At 28.6% G+C, this 26385-nt stretch overlaps 1 long non-coding RNA gene across 1 annotated transcript in view; it reads right to left on the bottom strand.

The window, feature by feature from the left end:
• Nucleotides 1-737: 737 nt before the first annotated feature.
• Nucleotides 738-26385, bottom strand: part of LOC142318060 (uncharacterized) — a 39567-nt gene continuing 13919 nt past the window's right edge. Inside the window, exons 3-4 of the long non-coding RNA XR_012754802.1 lie at nt 17356-17531; nt 738-990 (exon numbers count right to left, since the gene is read on the bottom strand). This is a non-coding gene — a long non-coding RNA (uncharacterized LOC142318060). The remainder of the gene's footprint in view (nt 991-17355; nt 17532-26385) is intronic.

The raw sequence follows: 26385 nt of genomic DNA on the forward strand, positions 1-26385 counted from the left end.
AAAATATTAAGATAACAGAAATGGCGAATAATCAAAACTGACTGACAAAAAAAAATTTTTAGTTTTTTTTTTACTTATATACAAAATACGATGAAAATATTTATATTATATTAATCTTTCACTCTTCTACTTCCATATACTCATATGAATTATATAATATTTTATTCTTTTTACGACAAAACAATGAATTCCTAACTCTCACCTGTGCATGGTGACATCACGTTCAAAATATTACTATTACACATAACACTAAAACATAAAAGCATTTGTTATATTACTTGTTAATCATTTACTACATATATATATATATATATATATATATATATATATATATATATATATATATATGTAAAATGATATCATTTAAGTAAATGTATTTCTTTATTGATGACCTAATTAGAAAATAGTGGGATCCGTTTACTTTTAAAATAAATAACACATTAAATTAATTTGGAGCTTTACGTAATAAAAAAATGTAACCTATAAATACATTAAACATGTGTAGTAGAAATCTTGGTTTTCTCATTTTAAGTGTTATTGTATCTTTGGTTACTTTACGAAAAAAAATAATAACTTCTACTGAGAAGTATTTTAAATCTGTATTTCTTTTGTTCTAATGATCAATTTCCTTAAGTATTTTTTTAAATATTTTTTTGTAAAGGATTTACAGGATCATAAATAAATTATTATTTATTTTTTATTTTTTTTTAAACCATAAGTAATAACAATAATTTAGACTTCAGGATATTTATTTTGTAGTTAACGAGCTTTTCATACATTTTGTTTATACATGACCAACTTGCCTATTCATACCTGAACAGTAATTGTTCAGAAAACAATTGAAAATATCGTAGGTTAATAGTTTTAGTGGTTATCTCAATTCTGCTATCTCTCTTTTGTCTTAGTTTCATCCTTTTGAGGAAAGCATATAATTTCCTTGTGTCTTTTTTTTATCTCAAACTTAAAGAAATAACTGTGTCCTTTATTATACTAGAAAAAAACAAATTCAAATATTTTAGCCAAGATTTAGACTGAAAAGTCTATTTTTATCTACACATATTTTAGTTGTAAATTCTGTATATATTTTTATTTTAAATCGATAAGTATATAAAGAAGTTAATTTTCTGCTATATGAAAGAAAATTCAAGTATCTGTATGAAAAATGCATGAATTGAACAGATTTTGAATTTGGGAATGAAAAAGTAATTATTACAAATTTCAAGAGTGCTTTATCTTCTGTCAGATTGCTGGTCGATTTCAACCTCAGGTGAACAAAATTTAACCATGTAGGAATGTTATATAAACTGGGTACGTTCTGAAAATTACTAATATTGTGATTACCTTATTGCTGCTTACTGAAAGTTCGGTTTATTTTTTGATTTTATCTTTATTTATATCAATCTTAACATTATCCTTTGCGTAGGAAAAAAGTCTATAATATTTTTAAAATAGCTGAGGCTAATACAAAATACAAAATAAATATAAGTAAAAATTTTAATAATTATTTAATACTTACGTCAAAAGTATTTTTGTTATGCAACACTGATTTCCGGGAATTCACTGTCGAAAGACAACTAGTTATTGAGTGGAATATTAAAGTATATAAGTATGCAATTAAAGAATTATGTAAAAAAAAAAATTCTATTCTTTGAGTAAAATTTTGAGCTTGGTGACCGTATCTCACCATCTATTTGATCAGTTATAACCAAAATTAAATGATATCAGTGATTCAGGAGTGATTATCTAAAATCAGTTAATCCAATCTGAAGATAGTTTTTCTAGCAAAGAAAAACTGCTGCAAAAAAGCAAAAAAATAAACAAAAGACATTCGGTAAATTATCCCCACACCTGAGCCTAATGGCCCTAATAAATAACCAAAGACCACACTAATATAATGGAATCATCTAATTAGTACAAAAATATGACTTTGAATCTTTGAGAAAAGACAAAAGAATAAAAGGGAGATGCAAAAGATGCAAAAGAGCCCTAAACATTATAAAATGTTTATCGAATTTAAATTGGGGCTCAGACAAAGAGACGTTATTGAGATTGTATAAAGCATTGGTTCAATCTAAACTAGACTACGGATGTATCGTATATTCATCCGCTAGAAAGTCGCACTTAAGAAAGTTAGACGTAGTTCATAATAGCGGAATAAGATATGCAACAGGCGCTTTCCGCACAAGTCCGGCGGCTAGTCTGATGTCTGAAGCCGGAATAATGCCACTACATTATAGAAGAGAGATCCTTTTGTTAAGATATGCAGCAAATGTATGGGCTTTCCCTGCTCATATAAATAATAATTTTTTTACGAATCATCCTATGGCTGCAGTATATGAACATCGTGCTACCTATTCCAGACCAACCGGAATTAGGTACCATGAATTAAGAAGAAAATATGAAATTGCTATACCAGAAACACTAGCAATTTCTACTAGAGAAATACCGCCATGGCTCTTGCCAGCGGTAAATACAAGTTTGGATCTCTCTCAAGGAGAAATAAAAAAGAAACCAGCAGTGATCATCCAGCAGAAATTTTAGCAACCGTCAGTAGTTACGAAGAACATATTAGAATTTATACTGACGGTTCTAAAACCGAACATGGTGTTGGATGCTCGATATATGTAAATGAAGAAGCCCACTTTTGGAGACTGCCAGATGTGGCCAGTGTCTACACGGCAGAACTCACTGCAATTCAGCAAGCTCTTCGCTACACTGAACACTATTGCGAAGAGAGAATCCTAATATGTTCCGATTCATTAAGTGCACTCGTCGCAATTCGGAACAAGAACATTAAGGATGTCCTAATTGCAAACATCCTGCCATTTTATAAGTACTAAAACAACGAGGACAGCGATGCGTATTTGTATGGACTCCAGGGCATGCTGGTATTACAGGTAATGAAATCGCAGACGAAGCTGCCAGAAAGGCAACAGTCTGCGATGACTTGGATGCATTTCCTGTAAGAGTGGCAGATGTTAAAAACCGTCTAACAAACATAGTAAGAAACAAGTGGAACGCTGAATGGAGGAGTTTAAATACAAAATTAAACTCAGTTGAAACTTCTCCTTATAAATGGAAAAGCGACTTTAAGTTGACTCGCCGTGAACAAGTAGCGGTGACCAGACTTAGAATCGGTCACACGCGATTAACAAATTTATATTTGTTAACCGGCGAAGTGAGACCAATGTGCGGTATTTGTAATAAAACACTGACAATCAAGCATCTAATAGAAGAGTGTACCATATATGAGGACCTCAGAAAGAGGTTCCGTCTTACAAATAATATTAGTGCTGATCTGGATAATGGAAATGAAGAAAATATAGTTGCATTTTTACACGCCAGTGGACTTCTTAAAAGTCTATAAAATGGAAGTTTAAAGCTGTGGTAAAAGATACTCTAAGCGGTAGTTTTATATATACATATAAGGTAGTCTCGAAGCGTGGCACGTATAGTGACGGGAGGTAGCCCTCTTGCCTAGGCCATTTTGGCTCACCTGCATTCAAGAGCAGTGAGTCGGGGTGTGTCCGATGATGGCATGGGGGACCCTCAAGGGTGGATTGAGGGCGCGAGGCTATGGGTGTACGCCGTGCATGCCTATGGCCTGATATAAGAAGGATTCAACTGCCACGGCACCCTGGCACGACTGATATACTGCTCAACGGCGGTTCTGGTCGCCCCGAGGGTGCTTAAACAAACTATAAATGAGACTTCGTAGAAGAAAGAAAGAAAGAAAGATATGGTATTGATAAGTTTAATTTTAATTTTAATTTCATGGTCTTTTGAGAACCTATCTCAAATTTTAATATTGGGGACCTTTACACCCTGTAAGTGTTTGTGATTGTCCTTGTCTTTAATGTTTTAATGTTTATTGTGAAGTTCGTGTTTTTAAATAAAATGTAAGGGTCCTTTACACCCTTACATATGACGATCCTGATGGAGATAATAATTTCTTTTAAAGAATGTGACGAGGGCTAATGACCTTAGCAGTCGATGCCCGTAAAACTTCAGTTAAAAAAAAAAAAAATAAATAAAAGGGGGTTTCGCCTTCACCCCTTTAGAGTGTCTGAACTCAAATATCATCAGAAAGCATTTTAATTACCTAACGAGCATTAATTATGTGAAAAAATTTGCCTTCCGTTTGAGTAAACGTTTAACATATGAGACTCATAAAGCCTTTCTGCCTCCTTAACCAGTTGTGACCAGATTTAACTAACATCAATCCCCTTATAAAAAAAGTCAGTCCATTCACTCTGTAGATATTAATGAGGAGTTTTTCAATTCTCCTTTTACCTTTTCGTCAGAGGGTGTCATAAAACATCAAGATTTGCCAAAAAACCTCAAACATGCAAAATTTGACTCGGTTAGCATGCTTCTTCGTATATTATATGCAATATAGTTATACAAATAAACTGCGTACCCGTAAATGCAAAAACACATATTTATTATTGAATATTCTAATTTTTTTTTTTTCAGTAACGAATGATTTACAAGTAATATTTGTTTGCTTTTACACGGTTACAGAATATTACAGAGCCAACGCAATTTTTTAAACTTTTTTTAACAGGCGAAATTCCAGTTAGCGAGAATAATATGTCACTGATATTTAATAAGCCAACAAAACAGAAATGATTTCCTCACCAGCAAAAAACAAAACCATTCACTGCCATTTCAAATTTTGTTTATAATTATAAAAATTAAAATAACAATAGTGTGAGCAAGTTTGAAACTAAAAACTGATTTTATGTAATCTTTTCTGTTAAAACTTAACTATAAGTAATTCTATTTTCCACAAAAAAAAAGAAAATAATAAAAGAAGTACAATATAAACATATATATTCTTAATTACTTTAGAATTCATAAAAAAATTCACTGGTTAATAATATTCGTGGTAATAGAAGGAAACTACGTAAAAAACTTCGAATAATTTCATTATTGCAAGATAGTTTTCTTATGATGTTAAGGTATTCGGATAAAACATTCTACTGATAAATTATATCTTTTTATCTTTTTATATACTCTACAGATCCAAAACAATAATGTCTTAATGATATACCGGGTTTAAAGTACTGTAATTGTGATTCGGATAAATAAAAACTTTTTACTAACAAGACTAGATATCATTAAGTGATTATAACACACTACTACATACCATTGATAAGATACTTCTACCTCTATTAATATAGGAAATGTATTCAACTAATTGCGACAGTTCCCCAGGATAATCGCATTACAACAGTAAGGTTACTTCTGCTTAGAGTACCCGTTTATAACCTCAATATTTACCAGTTAAAGAAGATATTTAAAAGAAATGCCAATTCTATTAAAAAAATATTCTATTTAAAAATCTATTTACAGCTTAGATCCTTCCAAAAATTACGCTTAATATATGGGAATTACTCACGTAAAAGTAGACTTTGTGTTGAGAAGATTCAGACAAAAATTAACTTATGATTTAAATTTGTCTGTGATTTTATTAGTTAGTTATTTTTTTTTAATTTTCAATAAGTCTTCAATTTGTATAATGTAAGGATTTTAGGCTATGTTACTAATTGTAACTTTATTAACCTACAATGTTAAATTTAAAAACTCAACTCTTACTTTATCTATGAAGAAAATTGATAACATTTTTAAAATACTATTAAAAATTAGCTATTCTATTTAATTTTACATTATTGAATTAAATAAAAAATACAAAAATATATATATTTTTTTTAATACCTATAAATTATTGTGAGTATTACAATATTATTATTTACCTTTGGAATATCAATGAATCAACACTGTTCTTAAACATTTTTTGTTCGTCAGCTCGAAAGGCACGTGCTGCCTTGATAGTACACGTGTTAGTCACGTGTTCCATTAATACGCTATCCTCTTGCATACTAAACAGTCAGCTAACCCTTTTCAGAAAAAAATCTGACTCCAACAAAAACTGTTGTAAGGGTAGTTTACATATCCTAATAACCCTTTATCATGGTTTATTCAAACTAGGGTTGTCGTAGGATGGTTTGTTTAATAGAGAATATAATGTAGGTAATAATGAAAGGTTAGAGTTGTAAATGGTAACATGATCCTCACTTAGTAGCCTAATTGTACGTAGTAAATAAATAATAAACAACAGTAAACATTTCAACAGTACGATAAAAATGTTTTTATCCAATCAAATTTATACAACCTATGTGGGCATATTATATATATATATATATATATATATATATATATATATATCTTGCTTTAAGTGCAGAATATGTATGTGTATATATATATATATATATGTGTGTGTGTGTGTGTGTGTGTGTGCGAACACATTCTGGTTTTGAAACATATTTGAACATAAAATTTCGTTTAAAAAGTTAATTACTTTTTAGCCTTTGCGTAACAAAAACGTCTGCTAAGATTTAGCGCTTTTATTGACCAATAATATCCAACAAAATTTTTGAAAGAAAGAAATTTTTCACATCCAGCCCTATACAAGAACAGAATTACATTACAATCCATTTTTATTAATATGAGCTTCCAATTTAAGTACAATTTTTATATCAAGGTGTTTATAATTTCGCATTTCATTAAGCATAGCAACCTATATTTTTAAGCGTAAAAATTTTATGTATTTTAATGATAAAGAATGCGCATCAAATATGATACTTTTGACAAGCTGTGTATAATTCTTAAATAACCTGTCGTTTTTGATGATTAAGAATCATTTAAACTACTTTTCTATGATTCTTATGTAGGTACATCAAAATAAATCCATATATCTGCATTTACAAATTTGGTAGATCTTGATAAAATTAAAAAATTTAATTGATTAAAAGCTTGACCTATCATGAAGTTCCTCCAGCCAGTAATTCCGCTTACGAACTGATGTGAACTGCTTTACTTTGAAAAAGTAACGTTACTTAGTTATATTTTTAAAAATATTTTCTTCAGTTGTCGATTTCGTTAGTAGAGTGCCTTTCATCCAGTAGTTCTGGATTCGAATTCCGGTCATGCATTTTTAACAAATTCTTTTTTTATTTTTTATTTTCTTAATCAAATTAGGTATGAAATATTTTTAACTTTGGATAATAAAAAAAATCGTTTTTGGAAAACATAAGCTTTTAAATTCTGATTTCAAATTTTAAATACCGATTTAAAAAGATTAAATCTTTTTATTCAAATATTACCTTTAAAAAAAATAATTTATTAGTTTTTTCTTACTTAAGAATTATTATTAAATAACTGATAATTTTTTCTTTCTTAACTGCATGAAAATTGAAAAAGTAGCTCAAATTCCTCATTTCTGTTACTGATAAACAAATGTTTTAAAATACGTAGGTCCTTTTACAAAGTCTGTGCATAATTTGAAATTAAATGCACCAAAAAATTTTAAATTACTTTTACCTAGCACCAAAAGAAAAACAGAAATATTATAGGTGAAAAATAAAATTCTTTTATGGATTTAGTCGTTTTGTTTTCGTTACTTTTTGTTCAAATATTCAATACCACATGAACCCCCTCCGACCACCAGTAGAAAATTTCTGTGTTTAGACTAAATAATTTCGATAAGGTTAAAAAACTGAACTTTCTCTACTTTAGAATTTTGGCGTTCATAGGTATTTAATGTAATTTTTTTAAATATTTCAAACACACGAAGTATTGTGTTTCTCTTCGTTTAGAAATTTTCCTAAATTGACTTTCATGATTCTTTATTTTTATATTGAATATTTAAAAAAGAAAATTATGAAGATCTAATTTTACATGTTTAAAGAAATAATAATAGTTTTTGGTTCTTTAAGAACCATTATGTAACTCATTTAGTCTACGCTCGCAAAACTGTATTTTAGCTTTGATTATTTTATACTTTATTTTATTTTCATTTTATACTTTGGAACGTTTTAGAATTATCAATAATTGATCGGTAGTGGGTCCATAATCATTCAAATTATCAAATTTATAAAATACATGGGGTCAGATCGGGTAACTTTGGAAGCCACAGCAAAGAAGCTTATTCATCGGGTCCATGCTGACCGATCCAACGGTTGAGAAAATCGTTATTCAACTAATCCTGTGCAGATTTATGCCATTGACGGGGTGCACAACTTTGTCGCAAATAAAATTTTCTGGACCATTTTGTAGTCGAGGAAATATCTATCTATACAGTATATCCAAATAAGCTATTCCTGTTACGTTTGGTTCAGTTAAAAAGAACTGACCGTAAACTTACCGTCGGGATATTCCACAGAAAACAATTAATTTTTGAGAGTCCCTTTCGCATTATAAGAATTCATGAGGATTTTTTGATCCCCAGATCCGGATTTTATGTGTATTAACTTTTCCACTAAGATGAAATGTTGACTAATCACTAAACAGATTCTGATCAAAAAAGTAGTCTTCATTCTGCAACACTTCGATTGTGAATTTGGAACGCACAACGCTGTCGGTAGGTTTCAAAGCCAAACCACTGTATGCGGTACGGACCCATATGTAAGCGTTTATTTAAAATATTCCACAATGTCATCACTGGCATTGCTAGTTCGCGTCTGGCTATTCTAACACATTTTTTAGGACTACACAGGAAAGACTATCTGATACGCTCAACATTTGCTATAGATACCCTGATCGTCCTGTACTCTTCTCTTTACACAAACCTGGTAGTTTAAAATTTATTATGCCATAGAAGAATATTATTTTCATTTGAAGGACCGCATTTAAATTTTGTTGGAACGCACGTCGAAGTGTAATTACACATTCGCATTTAGCAAACTCTAAAACTCAACATATATTAGTTAGAAGATGCTATCTTTCATAGAAGCACTGTCAAGCGGAATGATAAGGAAACAATCTACGGTCATGTGTGCAATTGTCGGTTTCCAACTTACTTTGCCCTTAAATCATATCTCATCCAAAAAATATTATAACAAATTAAAAGCCCCCAATATTGTTTGTTGTATACCTGGTATTAAAATAGTGATTTCTTCTGTTTAAAGGTTTTACTTCCGGGTAATTTTTAATTTTAACGTAAACATTTTTCAACCTTATTTTAGAAAAATGATTTTAAATTGGCATTCAGAGTTCCGGTTTAATTATTGTATCCCTTTGTATTAATGTACGATACAATACATTCTCAGTTTAAAACATATTTCATGGTGAAAAAAGTTAAACGAAAAAAGTTGAGCTGAATATTCTAAATGCCGGATAATACTAAATGTTATGTCTTAAGGAAAATCTAATTTATAATTTGATTTAAATAATGATTTGAATTATTAGTTAGTTTTATGAAATAAAATATGAATACTTATTATTTATTTAGTCTGAATGATAAAAATATAATTTATGAATGACAAAATAAATTGATTAAATTTTTATATTGTTTTATTATTACATTTTAAAAATAAACATAAAATATTCTGATCACAATTCGTAGTAGTATTTAATTACTTGTTCTTCCTACGCATTTATTTGTTTATTTTTCTTTTATAGAAAACTTGCAGTAGCTAGTATATCAATATTATTGACAAGTATTGTATTTGTTTTTATTTAGAGACACTCGCAACGTAATTTATATGAATTAATAGGTTATAGATAATTATTTTAATCGTATTCATATTTCTTTAAATATGGTTAAAGGAAAATAAGGATATTTAAAATAAAACGTATTTTTGTCGGTCTCATTAGCAATACCATGATAACGTTTCTATTTATATCATTACAATAATTTTAATGAATAAATTAAACATCTAATTTCAGTAAAGTACTTGTTTTTAGTATCTAAATCAAAATCTTTCTTATAAATATAGCTTTTTCAGTAACCGATAGAACTGCAAATCATTTCCTTCATAGTGTAAACAAACCAAAAGATTTAAGATTAGCTTAGTATGCTAATAAAGTGATAAATGTACTTTCTTATCTTAATGAAGGAAATAAAGTTCCGGTGATAAAATCATAGTTGTAACCACGACTTAAAAGGTTTTTAATTGTGGTCTGTTCGTAGTTTTATTTCATTGATATAGTAATTTTAATAATTTGTATACTTACTTCTATATCTACGGTTCTATCTGATATTGCTGCGAATCGGAGTTAAAAAATAATTTAAAAAATCTAATACAGGGTAGGGAAAATTAATACATTTAAGTTACGATACGAAAATAATAATTGCATTATCTACCAATAAATTTTAGTAAGAAATAAGTTCATTTTATATCAGCTGCTGTTATATTAAACATACCTCTTTACAATTTTGAATTATGTTACATTAAATCATTGATTCCCAAAGTGGTCCAGGTGGACCCCCAGGGGTAACGGGAGACTCGACGGGGGTCTACGTTGGCGTGACAAAAAAATGGGGCTTCACAATTCTTAAGCGGAGGTCCACGAAAATTCATCTGGTTTCGATAGTGAAGAACTAAAATGTCGGCTTGACTTTGCGTATCAATATCTAGCCAGATAATGTTTTGAGAAGCTCAGCGACTGTTACTTGTAAAAATTTACATATTCCATATTCAGTACAACGAACGTGTCCAGACTTGCAAAGCTAACATTTTACAAACTTGTCACAGGTAGAATGCCTTGATGAGGATATTCAGACATACGTTCAACATTTAATCGCCCTGCATGATGACTTCAAAATCAGATTTTAAGATAGAAATACCACCATGGATCATAAATCCATTTGATGAAACGGAAGTGGAGAATGTGATATTACAAGAGGAGATACTCGAGCTTATTACTAATGAGGAGCTGAAGGTGAAATTTAAAAGAGGGTATCAAACATTTTGGCTGCAGGCAGATATACCAGAAAAATATCCTGGACTGGGGAATTGCGAGAAAGCTTTTGATACCACTTCCCTCGTCTTATCTTGTCGAAAAAAGTTTTAGTGTCGTTACAAACCTTTTATCAAAAAAAAAGGAGCAGATTCAATATCACAGAACGGGGAGATTTGCGCTTATTCCTAACAAAACTGAAGCCAAATATTGATAATTTGCTGTCAATCCATCTAGTACCCATTAAAATTGTAACTATTTTGTGATTGTCATTGTAGAAGTTACGTTACGGTATTAATGTTTAATTTCAATTATATTACGACAATTTTATTATATTACATTGCAATATGATAACAGTAATATTTAATACCGTAATGATTACATATTTGAATAAATGCAACACAAAAAAATATACTATTTTTCTTTTGCTTTTTACCACTTTGAATGGGAAGTTTTCTAAATAAAATAAGTGAGAATAGATTGCTTTCTTGTGCTGTGAGTAGATGTCAAAAATGTAAAGTTGGATGGAAGAATTTTTTTTGATCGGCCAACTTTACTTTTTTGACTTCCACTCACAGCATAGTCAATCAAAAATTAACCGATCAATTCTCACTTTTTTTTCGGAAGCTGTTAGTTCGTGGAACTCAGCCGTAACGCAAATTTTCATAGTTAGATCTAATCTTTACATTTTCCGTTGACTGGAAATATGGTAGAAATGTAGCTGCAGGGGGTCCTGCAAATTTTGAAAGTGGTCTATGAGAAAAATAAGTTTGGGAACCTCTGTATTAAATCAATTAGATAAAAGAATGTTTTGCTAAATCATAAAACTCATAGAAAATACTACAAATCAAAGAAAAAACAAAAGCAGTTAAAAAAATTGCACTCTGCTGCTAAGATGCAATTTTCTAAACTGTTTATTAATCTTTATTTGAAAATAAATTTATGATTTAGGACGACATTGTCTGTTTTGAGAGGTTTGTTTAATTAAGCAAAGGATATTCCAGAAATATTTTTGAAATTATAAGTCAAGAAAGAAAATAGTATGAAAATAAATGTTACTAAAAGAGAGAACAAACGAACTTGCAAAAAATCAAGAGTAAAACAAAGATAATGAAAAGTGAATGAAAGAAAGAGGAATAAAATATTAAGGATAAGGAAACATAGTAAACGAAGTTATTGAATTTTGTTGTTTGGTAATAAAATTGTAAAGGATGAAATATATAATGCTGACATAAAAGAGCAGATTGCACAAGCAAGGAGATGTTTTATGAGAAAAGAAACCTTCAATAAAAAATAGATCTGAGAAGGAATCTCTGAAACTATATATGTGACATGTAATGCTTGTAACACTGTAACATCAATATAAAAAACAGAAAGGAAAGAGGTTGCAACTTTTGGTGGTGTTGTATGAAGAGCTGAGAATTAATTGAGCCGATATAATTAGAGGTCTTAAGACTAATAGAAGAGGAGAAAAGTTTTTGGTACCCTTGCAGTGACGAATCGACTAGTAAGCCTTGTATTAAGACATGAGAATTTAGTTAATTTAAAAATGGAGGGTGATGTAGAAGATAAAAACTGTACAGCAAGAAAATAACTGGAATATATAAAGCAGCTAATTTTGAAGTTGGAACGTAGTTAATGCTAGGTTAAAAGTTTATTAAAAAAACGGAGAATTGAATTTAACCGCAACTGACTGATGATTCCGAAATAAAAACTAAAACTTATTTGAGGAAATTTTATTTAATTTATCATGTAGAATTTTTTTATGTAACTGAAATTATTTTATAAATCTATTAAACATTAATTTGTAGAGTTGATTTTGCCTTAGATAAAAAGAAAGATTTCTTTATTACGACAAAAATGGTTTGTCACTAAAACGATAGTTTAGTTTCTGAATTCCTTAAAACATTGTTGACTAAGTATTATTTTCACTTTATTCATCAGTACCTTTTTTTGTACATAATGGAGGCAAAAATTTAGACTGTCAACGAGATCTGCTGAAGGCCGATCATACTGCCGTTTACATTAAAATCTATTAAGATGTTTAATACATCTTTTCGCCAAGGCACCAATTATTTTGTGTCTTAAAATCATAGAATGGAATGGATAAGGCGTTAGGGTGTCCTGTGCAACTTCTGCAGATTTTAGGCTCCTACACAGCTTCGAACAGAAGCTGTACAGTTTCGTTAAAAGTACCCTGTATAGCTTATTCGAAAACGATTAGGTTATTTTGAATTAACAACCCTCTCTTATTCCACACTGCTCCAGCGAAATAAGAGAGTTCTTCTCAAAATACCACACCAGTCTTTGATTCATCATTGTTTCTATCATTTTGGTCTAAACACTTGTGAGAAACATAAGGTAACAAAAAGAGGCTCAAAACTTATCTTTACCGGGCTTTAATACGGAAATTGCAATACACCACACCTTGGGAACACTATGGTGATCAAAAATGATTTTAATCAAAATTAACAGGTATTTTAAAACAAAATTTAGAACGAAGGCAGCTTAGATGGGCGAATGCTATCACTTCCGAGGAAAGTATCACACGAAAATCATAATCGTTGTTCTTGAAACAGAAACAGAACCTTCAAAGCACTTACGAATTTTTCAACTGAAAAAATTAATTAGTTTACTAGGCAATCAGTACTGAAAGTTTACTATTATAGCTAGTGTGGAAAACTGAAAAAGTATATTGGCTAAAATACACTACTACTAAGTGAAGTCGACTATAAAAAAAGCATTTTCACCTGAGGTTCTGTAAATGATGCTGTTCACCAGCAGTCAACAGATAGAGGATGACAGAGGGTGTAAAAAAAGGGTCCTATAAATGAACACGAAATTTCTCCACGTTATAAATGACGGTGTAATTTTGTAGAAAATTACAAAGAACTATTCCAAGCAAAATATTCTGAATTAAGAAATGATCGATTTTGGATTAAACTAAATTCCGAACCATTCAGATGTTGGTTATAACTAAAATTTTGTAAAGCATTCTGACGACCGCATCCAATTTCAATCTGTTCATGAAAACAAATTAATAAAATTGATTTTAAAATAAAATTTCTCCCTCAAAGAATAAAGATTATATTTCTTATTGAATTAGATATTCCTCGTTTGATATTAAAAAAAAAAAATCAATAAATAAATATGAAGCAATATTTTTCATACGCCAATATATCTTAAAAAAGGTATGTGCATAAATTGGTTTTGTGAAGACTTGGTGAGGCAAATAGAATTCAGAGAATGCATAAAAAGGATTGGCAAATGCAAGAAAAATGATAGTTTATCCTCTTCCTTAGGAGATAATTATAAAATATTGTCTTGAATAATTCTCTACGTTAGTCAGGTTTTAGATCTTTATATTGGTTTACTAAAAGACTGTCATCTGTCATGATTTTAAATATGATTTTCACAAAGAAACCTTGTCGAGATTAGTGCGGAAACATGTTGAAAAAACACTGATTTGCTTTTACACCAAAAATCTGTAAATCCGTCTTTTGAATGATTATGAATTATGATTTGAAATTTTAATAAAACGTGGTATCAATAAACCAATTCAATAAAGTTTATTTGTTTTTATGTCAATCACAAACTATATCCATATAATTATAAAAGTAATAATTATGTAAATGCATTTATAGAATTATATTGTATATAATTATATTATTCTATTAATTATATTATAATGACTTATATTAAATGTTATAATTATATATATTTTATACACATATATACACTTTGATATACTATAAATACATTTGTAATCTGTAATAGATAAATAATACATACATATAATCCATAATTAATACAGTGATACGTTATGCTAAACTCTATATAAATATATTTAATATAGATGCAATAAAACTCCTTAGTTAGAAGCCTTTTGTTCCCTATAAATACACTACGTGGAACAGAGGTATGTAGACCTACACTTATTTTTGAACACATGAATTTTTACGTAGCATAAAGAACCTTAAATTGTTCAAATATTTATTTCCGAAAAAATACATTTAATAGTTAATAATTATTTTGCAGTTTAGTAATGAAAATTTTCATTAAATGTTTTTCTAACGTTAGTTGCAATCTGATCATTAGTAAACAATAAGCAACCCCATGGTCAAAGGAGGTAAAAGTGATAAGTATAACATAAATGAGGTGCAATCTTGAACAGACCCAGGCCAACCATTCTTGAGATGTGTGGTTTATTGAACCCCGACCATCAATGACATTGGTATCCACAGTCTAGTACTCAAATCCGTTTAAAAGTAACTTGCCTTTAGTAGGATTGAACCCAAGAACCTTCTAATTAAAAAATAAGCTGTTAAACAACTGATTTTACAACTAGACCAACCCAGTGGATCAAGTTTTAAAATTATATTTTTAACGAACGAACAGTATTGTATTCAAAATCTGTGTGTGTATGAGTAGGTGTGTGAGCATTTTTTCCTCGGATTTTGACATTGATTACGGATTCGGATTAACTACATCATGAGAGGATTACTAAACCACACAAATGGCTGCGATCGGTCGCCGGTTTCCCCATAAAATGGCAGCCATAATTAAAATTTGTAATCATCATTATGCAATAACCTTAAAGCTATCAAGTTGATTCAACACTAATGTAAACTTTACATTAGTTGAGATCCGCCAAATAGGGTAAAAATAATTTTGGAAACAATGGCGGAAAACCAAATAAAAACTGAAAAAGAATGTGATAAAATTGCCAAAACAAGTTATAAAAAATGTAGGACCCCTACAGAGATTTATTAAAATCATAACAAACTCATCTGCGCCAACTGCTGATTAAAAAAAAAAAAAAAATCTAATTTAAAATTAGGTAAATGTAAATTCTATTTACAACAGATACTGACAAAAACCGACGTCATGTAGGACTATAAATTATGATAAATATAAACGTGAATATGATTTGATCGGGCACCAAATAATGATCAAGTGACCTTAGGCAACTTTAAAGCATAAAAATAATCCCTTAAAGATTTTAATATACAATAATGACATTATTTAACTAATTATATTATAATGACAGTTAAATATTATAATTAAATATATATATATATATATACACTCAGATATACTATACACACATATAAAATCTATAAATAGCAATTATATTAAATTAAAAAATAATACTCAGATATATTATACAATTAAGTAATACGTAATAACCTAAGTTAAGCAGAAGTTATACATAATAACTTCGTTAGAAATTAGTTATTAATTGAGAAATCAGTAATAACAATAATAATAATAATAAGAAGAAGAAGAAGAAGAAGAAGAAGAAGAAGAAGTTGAAGAAGTGGAATGTTCATTTTCAAAAGTCTTACTAGGTTTTTCATTAATACTGGTTATTTCTTAAAATTCTTCTCAATATTCTTTTTTAAAAAAGGCCATTTACTCTAATTTATTAAAAGCATACAAGCAAACTGATTCTATTGAAAGAGCTTTATTTCTTGAGGTTTACTTAGGTGATTAATTTTGATGAAAATTGAAATTTTATGTCAATTTTATGTAGGTCATTTTGTTCGTTTAAATGAAAAATTTGAAATAACATTTTTTGTTTCTATAATTCTGATTTTATTCTGAAGGAGAGGAAAAACCACTATTTTCAGATTCATTTTTCTCACCGAATACTTTGACCCTAATACGCTCTCTTGGTTATCGGTGATAAATCTTTGAAAAAAGTATTACGAATATTACATTTTTTAAGGTCCATTCTTGATTTTCTTAAAATAATTACAAAAGGTCTTTACCTCCAAAATTTATTTCCAAAATCTTGATTTAAATGAAATAAATTTTCATCAGAATCAAATTTTGGAAAAAAAATTGAACTTTGAATAATATAGTAATACTTTTTTACGAATAGAATTTTATCTATTTAATTCAGATTTTTAATATTGGACAATGGTAATGCAGTTTAGAGTTAAGGATGTTTCTGTTTCTATAGCACACATGTAATGAAATAAGGTTTAAAAGATAGCAGCATTTTATTTATTCGAAGTAAAAAAATAATTTCATAAAATTATTGTATTTTTTAGAATTTTTCGGATAAAGTTATAATTTTTTACACATTTTACTTTTTGTCTGGCAGGGGAAATAGAAATTCAAAACTGAACTGGTAACTAAAAATGTAGTTTGGAAAGAAATTTATCTTCCGTTTAAAAGTTAATTGAATCTTCTTTAAAATTAAGTATCGTGGTGACAACATTAGCATTAGAGACTCCCCAAGGTAATATTTAATAATAATAATTAAGAATTTTATTGTTTTTCTGGATGAATATTAAAATTTTATTTTTTCGTGTTTAATAAAGGAATACTAAGGAATTTGAGTATTTATAATGTCAATCCAGATATTAATTTTTGAATCTTAGTGGATAAATTAAAAATTTATAGAAATTTCAGGCTGCTAAGTTTACTGTGCTGTTACGATATCAACAAATAAAACAATTAACAATACCCTATAATAGACCGGATATCACATTCACAGACAAGAATAAGAAATATACATTTTTAACAGACTTAACGACCCAAACAATAATATCGTAATCGCTTAGTATAATGAAAAAATAAAAATAGTGAAGTACTAACCTAGTCTTACAAGTAGAAATATCATGCAGCATGATGTAAAATCAATAGTACGTCTAAGACTTCATAATAATATACTTATAGTACCTATCATAATAATCTATCAAAGGTACAAAAATAAAATCATTTGTCAGCACTCATATTCTTAGACGACAAAGTTTTTGGAAACATTAGGTATTCTGTGAACATTATTTAAACTAAATATTAAACCTGAAGAATAATACTACATTCAAGAGTAAATTATTAGTATTATATATCTTAAAATAAAATCCTACTTCGTTATACCAGAAATTTATTTATTTTTGGGTATCATTTATGCCTACCCAAATAAATCTATATATTTGGGTACGTTTATGCTTAATGTTTAATGTGTTGATTTAAAGTTTTCAATTCACTTGATTCTTAGATTTGTTTTACCAAAGCAAAATGGAATTGATTTAAATATGTAAGTAATTTACAATCTTAATCTTTTAAATCAAATGAATTATTGAAAAATACATTTTTTTTACTCCTGCTTTTCTCTTTTATTTAATTTGGTGTGTGTCTGGAATTTAGCAAGGTTTTCATGATTTCCTGAAAAAATAATGATAAATTATAAAAATGTATTTTTTGACATAATTAAAATACCTACAATCTGTTCCCTTCGAACAACGAATAGACCTGTTGAATTGAACTAGAGGAGCTGTTAACTCCTCTATCTTTCCTTTTATTCTTTGCGGCACGCAGTAATCGTTGAGGATGGATGATAGAGAAATGAATTTTTTGAAGCGTTAGTTTGATAACGAAAATTATGAAAACACTTTCAGACCGATTAATTTCAGATTTCATTTTATAAGAAACAAAAGTTTCCGATCTATTAAGGCACTAATAAAGAAATCATCATACCTTAGCCGGTATGATATGCCTCATTTCTTGGTGCAGACATCAAATTCATGCTGTTTTACACAAAAAATTATCCATACTGTGTCCATACTGTAAAATATTTTACTACAAGCAATTTAAAAGTAAATATTTTTCTTATCTTTCTTAAGTTTTGAATTATCGAAATATTGTGTAAAATTCATCCATAAACAATTCTTCCTTAATTCTCCATTTCTTCTCCTTTATCCAATTTAGATTGCTTGTCAACAAATCTAATTAGTATAAAGGTTTTGCGGTTGCATTTATACAAGTAGGCAGAATGTTCAATTTGATTATTTAAGAAATCTCAGTTTACGGGTAAAATTGTAGTAACAACTTCAATTTATATTTGTCTTTCGCGAAAACTACATAAGTATGAACAATCACAGCAAATTCTCTCAACGAATCGTTTTTTAGTACGTAGATCACAATCTATAATATAAAGTGTAAGACTTCTACTTAAATAGGAAACGCCACTTGATAACCACTGCCTTTTAATATCAGATAGGAAGAAGCAATAAAAGGTTTAAAAAAAATTTGGAAAGAGTAGAAATCCTACAATAAAAAAAATAATAAAATTTTATGATTCGAGGATCGTATTACTATTTGGCTGAATGAATGTATGAGAATGAAGAAGTAATAAACTGAATAGCTTTTTTTTGAGGGGGCGGAATTCAATTTAAAAATAAACAATAGAAATAGAACCAATAGAAAAAACATAGATAATGAAATTCGTCAGAGGAAAGAAGTTTTGGGAATTAAAAACCAACGTAGAATACAATGCGACAAAACAATCACATAATTTTTAAATAGAAAAATGCCAAGTATGAAGAAAATTATAGCAAAGAAACGCAAAACAACAAAAACAAGCTTATTTAAAACAGGATAGATTTTAAATATAAAATAGATCATAGATTTAATACATCACAGGTAATATAATTTAATATTTGAAAAGATATGTTTAGAAATATTAACATCAAGCATACGATAAGGAAAAGCAAACAGAAAGAATAAAAAAGGAATGATTGTGCCTGAACTCGATACTAAAAGATACTACAAATGTTGATAACTGAATGAATTGAATATCGATTGATAGATCACGAAATAAAAAAATCTAAAACGAACTGAAAATTGAAGTTTGTATTAGATTTTAAAAAGAAGTAGAAAATCTTTACCATATATTAATATGTTAATATATTAAGCCATCCAGGGCTAGTAATTTTAATTCTAGAAATAACTGTTGTGAAGGAACTAAGATTAAAAAAATACATGAAGCAGATACCATAGAACATAAATTATGGGAAATAATTGAGGCTGATTGGCTTAATATAGATTTCTCTGTTGAAATATTCAGTTTTGAAAAATGAAGCCATACAAAAAATATATAGTTGTTTTATGTACCAAACATTATTTTACATGTATTTCTACTTGTTACGTTATCATCAGCGCAAAAGTATTAAAAAAGAAAAATCACATCAAAATAATTGAACACTTAATTCTAAGCAAATATACCATCATCAATATAGAAGATAATAATTTTAGTAATTAATAATTATAAATATGAATTAGAAAAATTTTATATTTAGAAATGTAAAAATTAACACAAATTTAAGAACCGTAGATTAGTTATTAGGGTAATGTTTTAATTAAATTGGTAACACGACTAGTACAAAATTATAATCATTCACGGTCATCTCATTATTCTGCTAACCATAAATATGATAATTATTTTTATTATTGATAATTATTATATAAAAAGATTTTTTTTTTTAATTTTGATATATTAATTTTTAATGGTTATCCGTTTGTTGATATGTTATACTGAAAAACGTTTAAGAGTAGGTTTGTTAAAATATTTATACTTTCTGTATCGCTGGTTTAATTATTCTCAAAATACTCTTATATTTATTTCTTTTGTAATTGACGATCTTTGAAACGACTAATAATATCTTACCTGATTTCACCATATGTTACCTGTGCAATTCAGATCCGTATTTTTTTTCCTACCATGTGAGTTCAGTGGTATCTTCAAGTTGTTTACCACCTCATAAACATATATTACATACATCATATTGAATGACCAATCACATTAGCGTGCTTCCGCATTTAGATAAAACTACTTTCCCACCAACCGAAGATACTGTAGGAAGCCTTGCAGTATCTCCTCCTACCAATATCTGTAGGATTAATATAAAAATGAGTTTTGGTCCGTCTTTCAGGTAATCTATCAAATTATTACTTCAAATATGAACGGAATATCGCATCGTCATCGTAAAACTTACAGTAGAATATTGCTGTAGATGTTACGTTTCATCTCAGAATTTAGACGAAATGACATCCCATTTTTTTTTTCATCCTTCGGATGTGTTTAAATAATACATACATTTATAAGTACACGCAGATTAATTTTTTAAAGACGTAATACATTTATTATTTTTTATAAATAATTACTGTAATATTTTATTTATTCGTGAATTATTGAAAATAAAGTCAATTAGCAGTGAAATAATATTATGTCTTTTCTGTTACGTAATTCAGTCACGGAACCGAATAATTACGTTTACAGTTAGTCTGATTAATATTTACGATCATAATAATTCAGTTATTCAACTGAATATTTTTGAAATGTTACCTTACAAAAATTTTAATAGTTTAACGACTAATGAAATGTAATCACAAATTATAAAAATAAATATATAAAAGTAAACATAAAACCAGTAGGGTGGGATAAAGTTAACCATCCGTAATGCATAACGGTACACGGTCTCCTATTTCCATAGTGGTCAAGTTACAACAGGCAGCTAACAGCCTCACGGCTACCATCCCCAACCCTGTACACGTTAGCTGCTGCTCTAGTAAACTGTTTCATTTCCTGGAATTATATAAATGACCTTGACATACAAGAAGTGATGCTCTTTGATATAATTATAACACAGCTGACGGTTTTATCTTGAGAAATGTGTTTTAATAAAGTATAACGTTTGTTTCTTCTTTATTTAATTATTTTTTTTTTATGCTATAATATTAACAATTAAACTATATTATTTAATTAATAAATAATTTAGATTAATATGTACCAGATAGAAATTAAACGAAACACCGGTAAAATATTTTATCCTGATTATTAATGCGTAATAATCTTAAGAAAGAACGTATTTTATGATTTATATTTAAATAAACAACTTTTCTGTTTAAAATTTTCAGATGCTTTCTTTCGTTGTAAAATTTAAATGTAATCAAAAAAAATTACGATGAATTTGTAAACCGTACGGTAAGAGTCTCGCAGAAATCATTTCTTTCGCTCAAAAAACAAAAATTTCTGTAATATAATTAAAACTGTTTTTAACAAAACGATAATGATATCAAAAAAGGTAATTTCTATTATCAAAATCTGATATTAATTTAAAATTTTCTTTAAAAAAAATATATTTTAAATATATGTAATAGACAATAGATATACAATAATAAATACTAAACAATGTTTAAGCGTCCCATATAATAAGCAAAAAAAAAGAAAAATTTGTTACAAAACTCTTACCGGCCCGATTCCAATTATTAAACAATAAATAATGATAAGAATTGTATTATTTCTGTAAATGTGATATGTATTATATACAAATAAAATTGGGCTGTTAAGAGTTTTGTATCAAATTTTTCTCTTTTTTGCTTATTATATGGAACGCTTAAACATTTTTATTATCTATTATTACATAACTCTATTGCCTATTACATATATTTAACAAGTATTTTTGTTAAAAAAAATTCTAAATTAATAACACATTTATAGAAATGTAGTGTCTTTTCTTTTTTGATGTTTTGTCAAAACAGTTTTATTAATATTACAGAAATTTTTGTTTTTTAACGGAAGAAATTATATCTGCGAGACTCTTACCGTACGGTTTACAATTCATTATAATTTTTTTTTGGATATACTGCGGTTTGTTAGATTATTTTTTTTTTTTTTTTTATGAATTACTGATTGTTAACTTATGGATTTTTTATTAAAATTTATTGCCTTTCTAGAACAAACAAATTGAATTTCACGGCCAAATTTTTTTTGTTGATAGTCATATCATTCACTTCATACCATATTTTTCCTTTTTTAATAAAACTCGTATAATGACCTTTATGAATCGAAGATCCGTGATGTAATATTGCACTTATCGATTTTTATCGTTAAATTCGATTTTACCAATCGAATTTATTTCTGTTTTATTTATTCCCCTAAAACTAGTATAATCACTTGTAAACTAATACTTTAATTTTTTGCTTTTAAAGAAGTTATGGGAATTAAAAAAATTGTTTCATCTTCAATACTTTTATTTGCATAAGAACATTTACTATTAATAAGCTGTAGTTAATTTTCTTTAAAATGTTATTATTTCAAGCACATTATCAAGTTTTTGTATGCTACCTAGTACTATCAATTACTTCTATGTAGCGGAGCGATTCGTAAAGGTACTTAAAAAATGAATAAAATGACATATTTGAGTCCCGCGGTTCATCAAATGGAAAAAAGTTGTCTAACAAAATTCGAGGTATTTTTTGAAAGTATTCTTTACAGATCTAATTGAACTGAAATATAATCTTTTCACGCTTATTTTTTCCCCCAATTTCATTTCACTGTTAGTTTAGGTCATGCTTAGAACTGTAAATGTAGTTCGTTGACTTCGTCGCCTCTTACCGACGAAGTTCTAACATGTGTACACATGTGTGTGTTTGTAAGTTGTATTTAATAATGAGGAATTACTTTATTTCCAAATCTTACTCTTTATTTAGCTGGTTCTCAGAATTTAGTGTTGGAATGTTATTAGAAGAAGATCATATATTATGACTACATGCAAAATAAAAAAAAAAATGGACATCCTTATTGCAGTTAGTTCAGTTTCCGGAAAAAAATTATTGTAATAATAAGAGTAGTCTAATCACATATTTAATTTCATTTTACGAAGCTTATTAGAAACCGTGATCATAAAAATAATTAAAAACAAATAAAAGTTTTAAAAAAATTAACTTTTAAAACTTAGATTGTTTTTTCATCAGTCAGTAGAATTCAAGATTTTGGCGTGAAATTTTACATGAAGTAAAACAACATTATTGTTTGAATAATTTAATGTGCATATATTGAAAATAATTTAAATAAAACAATTTAAAGAACTGTGGATATCTGTATTAAAAAAACACACAAAAAAAATAGCTGAGTTATACTTAAAAATTACTTCTTGTTTATCAGTTTTTATTTTTATTTTTATAATATTTTTTTAATTACCTAATAAAACCTGTTCACATATCTATTTAATTTTACCAAATTTATTTTAAGAATGATGAGAAGCATGAAAATAGAACTAGAATTAGAAATATTCGCTGACTTTGTTATCCGGAATAAATTTTTTTATGATTGCCTAGGAGATAACAGTGATATAAACATGGTTAAAAGTTTTACTAATGTAAATGGCATTCATTTTTTCTTTTGTACTATTTAGGAATTTTTATTCTATTTTGAAATAGTTACTTGCTGCTACATCATAAATTAACAGTATATATTATTTACGTAGCCAAATAATAGTAATTAATATGTTATTATAATTAAAAAGGATATATACAGAAATATTCTGAAAATTGGATTTATACAGAAAAATTGTCTATATTTCACAAAAATATCTATTTTTATAAGTATAGCTCATTAATCAATACTTGAACCGGTTTGGTTTTACTGCAGTAGTTACTCAAATGGGCAATAAGTAGCCAGAGAAAAATTTGCGTACATTACTATAAAACCAGTTCTTCCATGTCTGGGGTCATTTAATTTAATACCAGTTTACAATGTGTTTATAAAAAGCAACTATCAATTTTTATTGCATAAATTTAATTATTTTGACCTCTGCTTTAATCCTACAGGTACAAGTAAATTACATTTATGCATTATTTAGTTCAAATGTAGGAAGTTATAGTTTTATAAAGAATTAGGCTTGTGTATGATTGCTGTTTGGTATTTAAAGAGAAAAAAAAATATATATATATAAATACATAATTAATAGGCTAAATAAAAACGTGGGAGTTTCATGACAAAAACAAAATAATATAAAGTTGCGTTAAAATTACGATAAAAGTTATTTCGAATTAGCATTTTTTTTTCAAAATTAGCAAAACCTCGTAATTCTTAATATTACTATTAATATTTGGTTTAATATAGAATAAATTTACTTCAAAATATACTTTATTTTTCTCTAATATTTTAACTAAGTAAAAAAAAACCCTGTAACACTTCTTATTTTTTCTCTCCGAAATAAAATATTTACTAAGAAAAAACTGAAATAATACGAATTTTAACCAGTACTTTCATGTAATACAACTACAAAAAACACTGATATATATATATTTGTATATACTACGTAAAATTTTGTCTTATAATTTTTTATTTATTTTTTAAATGGTAACTTTTTCAATCTTCACAAATTAGTAGCTATTTTTAATAAAATTTCAGTATCATTTTTTATGCACATAAGAGAGTATAATTAATACATATATTAATGTAAAATACTCCAGCTTTTTAAACTTAAAATTAATTTTTTTTTTTGTCTTCAATCATTTGACTGGTTTGATGCAGCTCTCCAAGATTCCTTCTCTAGTGCCTGTCCTTCCAATATTAAAGCGACTATTCCAGGATGCCTTAGTATGTGGCCTATAAGTCTGTCTCTTCTTTTAACTATATTTTTCCAAATGCTTCTTTCTTCATCTATTTGCCGCAATACCTCTTCATTTGTCACTTTATCCACCCATCTGATTTTTAGCATTCTCCTATAGCATCACATTTCAAAAGCTTCTAATCTTTTCTTCTCAGATACTCCGATCGTCCAAGTTTCACTTCAATATAAAGCGACACTCCAAACATACACTTTCAAAAATCTTTTTCTGACATTTAAATTAATTTTTGATGTAAACAAATTATATTTCTTACTGAAGGCTCGTTTAGCTTGTGCTATTCGGCATTTTATATCGCCCCTGCTTCGTCCATCTTTAGTAATTCTACTTCCCAAATAACAAAATTCTTCTACCTCCATAATCTTTTCTCTCCTATTTTCACAAAAAGTTTATTTATTCTCCTTTAAATTGCTCCTATAAATTAATTTTTTTTTTTTTAATGATAAATTGAACTTTCTTTTAAAAAACTGTTTTTGAAATTAAATACTAATGCTTTGCAGTTTGAGATAAAGATTTAAAAAGTAATATTAAAATGAACTTTCTTTTTTTGAGGTAAAAACTTTATTTTTTCATATTTTCATTTGAGCAGGTTTCACTCTCCAATAGTTTGCTCATCTGGTTGGCAGCGCCAAGTCCTCTGGTGATGTCAATACATCTTTGTCTTTCCTCAGCCGTCGTACTCAAAGGTGTGACTGACTAACTGTGCCATCCAAACCGCAGTAGTCACACCCTGCATGTTCTCTTCTTCTTCTTTCCGCTACGTAAGCATTGGCGACTCCAAGGCTCGTCAGGAGGTAAGTAAGTCAGAAGTTAACCTCCCCAAGCTACGGACTACACATGACAACATGTGTCCAACGACCAGTAGTGGCATCATCTTTCTCTGCCGCCTTGAGAACGTGGACCGTAAATCTTATTCTCCTGTCTAGACATATGCCCAGATATTTGACTGCCGCTACCGGGAAAACGGCTAACTCTCCTACTTCAATAGTAATTCGGTAGAGCCTTCTCCTATACGCCAGGATGAAAGTGTCTGTTTTACCCGGGGCCAGCCTCAACCGCTTGTCCTCCAACCATGTTCTCGCGATCTCGACAGCTTGGTTGGCTTTGATCATAAGGCCATCAAGCAACTTGTCTACAACCAAGGCCGCATCATCAGCGAACCCTATCAGTTCGACGCCCTCCGGTCATTTCAACCTAAAAAGACTATCATAGGCTACGTTCCACAGGAGGGGTTCCAGCAGTGAGCCTTGCGACATACTCTTTTCCTTGTTGAACACTACAGGTCCTTCTTCCTCTGATGCAGTTATCCTTCTTTTGAAAGGATAGGTTTGCACCATTCTCCTTAAGTATGCTGAGATACCCCTCCTATCCAGCTCCTCCAAGATGGTTGACCATTTTATACTGTTGCGTTCCTGATATTCAGGAACACGA

Source organism: Lycorma delicatula, chromosome 1 (assembly GCF_047948215.1).
Source record: "Lycorma delicatula isolate Av1 chromosome 1, ASM4794821v1, whole genome shotgun sequence".
NCBI lineage: Eukaryota > Metazoa > Arthropoda > Insecta > Hemiptera > Fulgoridae > Lycorma > Lycorma delicatula.